Below are 3,547 nucleotides of genomic sequence, written 5' to 3' on the forward strand. Positions count from 1 at the left end.
CTCAGTCACTAATTTTGTGTGTGAAATTGAGCAATTTATTTAATCCAACTTTAATTTAGTTTGCATTCTGCAGAATAGGTTAATACCCTGGGGTGTTGAGATTTCATTAATATCTGTAAATCCACTTTGAAATCCTAGCATCAATGTGCAAAATAGTATTAGTGGTGGATGATTTATGAACCCACTACTGAGCAGTCATCTCAATTAGGAGAGGTTGTAAAGAGGGGAAAATAATTCTGTGAAATTATTAAGTCAAATTTATTTAACAAGAGATATATAAGAATTTGATACCTGACTGTAATAAATACCCCTGTTCTGTCCTCATTATATAAATAACCATGCAATAAACCACACTAAGATTACATTCATAGTCAAATTTGTACAAAATATGATGAATATAGTTTGGGATTTCTACCTACTGGAAAAACGATTTCTGGCTTCATTTATCTATGGCTATTACAAGTGTGATCTATGACAGATGACATTCTTTCGCACAGGAAAGTAGCTAATTTACTAAAAGTTCCTTAAGGAGAGATGACCATTTATTGGCCAAGTTAATCACTGGAATATTTCAGGATTTTATTCACTTTCCAGATGATGGAATACTGGACAATGAAAAAATGAGACATTTTATGCCTTTTAAGAAACTGGGAATCATCAGGACTTATTTTATACATTCCCATTCCAGGGTTTAGTCACTCATTAAAAGGTATTAATTGCCCCCTCAATGAGCCAGAGCGTACAGAGCATATGCCCAGAAACATATTTTTTTAGCACGCTCTACAAACATCATCTGCATAGGACCTCGCACCTTTTTGTCTGGGAGGGAAGAGAATCCAGGAGAGGTTTTGGTGAGCACAAAGGAGAGACTTTAGAGACCCAGGACTAGACTCACAGGTTAGGGTGTGTAGTACATAGGAGCTGAATATAAAAGTGAATACTAGGTGGCCTGATTCTTTTTTGTTTCTTTCACTCGCGTAAATCAAGAAGAACTCTGAATAAACATATGCCAGTTTGAGAGCAGAAACAAATCCATTGTTGGTTTTAAGACTGATGCAATTTGAAATTAGGAAGTGAAGTTTAAATTAATCCATGTGCAAAAGGCCCACATTAAGGCATATGCACCAGTTAAATCATGATTAATCTTTGAGTTGACCCCTTTTCATTGAGGACTCCTGAAATTCATTTGGTGCTCTCAGCTGCATTTTCTAGCGTCTCTTCTGGCTTTTGGGAAGCATAGTAGTGATGTCCTGATTCCTGGCTGAGTTTGACCTGTTTAGAAAATGCAGTATAAGATGAGGGGAAAGGAGAGCAAAAACGATAACAATCATGAAGGGTGGATAAACATTATGGCTTTTTAAAAATATAAATAGATAAGGGATTAAAAATAGCGTAAGTTGGTTAGTTATTTAGGTATGCATATGTCCAGCTGTAACAACTGCCTGACTTCATTATTGTAGAATCTGTCACCCTTTGACCTTTCTTGTTCTCTGTTTGGGACTTTAATTTAAAATATATGAAAACGAGAAAGGCCTGCTTGAGTTTGTAGTTTGTAATATTGACTATTTGTATTGATTTTTCTATACAAGTGCTGTTGGCAGAGAGTGATGGAGCCCCCTGGGCTGGAAATGAGTTGTTACTGTTTTCTTTACTATCACTGATCTAGAGTGGAAGTCATTGCTCTACCTTAATAAAGGAGAATAGAATTAATTGTATATCTCATTTATTTTCCTTAAGGAAATGTAATGATTGTAGGTTTTTCTCACATCTTATTCATGTAGGACTAATTCAGTTCCTTACCTAAATTTTCTTTTCCTGAACTCAGATATTTTATTACTTGCCTTTTCAGTCTTATGAAAAACCCCAACTAAACTCTCTTTGCTTGGCCAATCCTTATGAAACTGAAATGATTGATAATACAGTATACATTTTTACATTGTTTATAGCATTTGGCATTTGCCTAGTCTCTGCCAGGAGTGTGTCACAGTAATGAACAAGTGATGCTTGAAAGGTCAAAGGCAAAATAAACAATTCAATCTTTTGTGATTTACCCTCCTTGATAAACGTTTTGTTGAACTTTTTTTTTCTGAATACAGGATTTGCTGTGCTATATGATGTATTATTTATGGCATTCCACTTAATGAGGTGAAATACTGTACTTATTTCTGAACAGTGACATTATTAAACCTCCAATAACAGTACTTTCTTCTTACATGCACTTTTCAGTGTTTTTAAAAATATTAGTTCACTGAGTCTTACAATTCAGTTCTGTATGCTAGGTATGCTTTATGCGAACCTCTTTAAAGATGACAAGAATGCCACGCAGAGTACTCAGGGAGTCAGATTTATGCTGTACTACTTGAGGAGGGGCTAGGAGGGTATTAGATCAACTTTGTACCTTTTAGATTCTGGACTGTACCCAGGAACGGAGCACCCAATTGTAATTTAGGTACTGTAGCACACATCATGGTACTCCTTGACTTACTGTAATATGGAGGATGTCATCTGGCTAAGTAGCGCAGCCACGGAGAGAAGGAAAACCATCCTACAACTCATCCTAGTGCCACCCAGATATTATGCGCCACTGCATATGCTTTTAGGTCTTCCCAGGTGATTTGCTTTAGTTCTTTATTTTGTTTTCTAGGTTCGTGACTTTCGTTACTGCCTACCTCAAAGGAACGACACAGCATGGACTACTGGGCTTTCTTTCATCCACAGGAAAGTCTCATGTGCATTTGGGTGCAACAGTGTCCTCTCTCCCTTGGAGAGGATCTGCACTAGGGCTCTGTGAAACAGCACCGCTCCGTTTCACTTTGAGTTTTGAGGTTTCGACAGAACAGCATTCCATTTTGAATTTCATTTCAATTCGAAACAGCTGTTCTGTTTTCGTTTGTCGAAACAGTGAGGCTGTTTTAATGCTGTTTCCATATTTCGCTAAATTGAGCTGGGGAAAGGAAGTCAACCCAGCTAGGCTGGCTCCCCATCCCCAGCACCAGATCAGGCTGGAGCTAGTTCCCTTCCCCTGCACTGTTATTAGCTTCCCACAGCCTGGCAGCAGGAGATAGGGAGAGCCAGAACTGCGCTCCCCACTCCCGCTGAGGGTGCAGCACTGGTTCTCCCCTGTTTCTCAACACCTTGCTGCTGGCTGCTTTGACACTCAAAATATTTTGAAAGTTTTGAAATGTTTCAACTAGCCTCGTTTTGTTTTGGGGCTGTTTCGAAGCCCTTCATTTCAATTCAATTTCACTATTTTGAGCTTGAAATGAGTCAAAACAGTGTCGAATCAAAACAGCCAGTGAGAGCTAGTGAAGGCTAGGGATGTAGTAGTCATGGGGGACCTGAACTTCCTGGACATCTGCTGGGAAGAGCAGTCAGCCAGGTCTGAATGCTCACATAGGTTCTTGGGCAGAGTGCAGGACCTCCATCTAACCCAGGAGGTGCACAGCCCCACCAGGGGGGATGCCTTGTTGGACCTAGTGCTGGCCACGGGTGATGACCTGGTGAGGGGGCTGTGGGTGCTCGACCACCTGGGCGACAGCGATCATCG

General features: G+C 39.7%; 1 long non-coding RNA gene across 1 annotated transcript in view; it reads right to left on the reverse strand.

The window, feature by feature from the left end:
- Nucleotides 1–286: 286 nt before the first annotated feature.
- Nucleotides 287–3,547, reverse strand: part of LOC109310271 — a 4,565-nt gene continuing 1,304 nt past the window's right edge. The window contains exon 3 of the long non-coding RNA XR_002101173.1: nucleotides 287–1,272. This is a non-coding gene — a long non-coding RNA (uncharacterized LOC109310271). The remainder of the gene's footprint in view (nucleotides 1,273–3,547) is intronic.

Source organism: Crocodylus porosus, unplaced genomic scaffold (assembly GCF_001723895.1).
Source record: "Crocodylus porosus isolate Cpor-Errol unplaced genomic scaffold, CroPor_comp1, whole genome shotgun sequence".
Taxonomy (NCBI): domain Eukaryota; kingdom Metazoa; phylum Chordata; order Crocodylia; family Crocodylidae; genus Crocodylus; species Crocodylus porosus.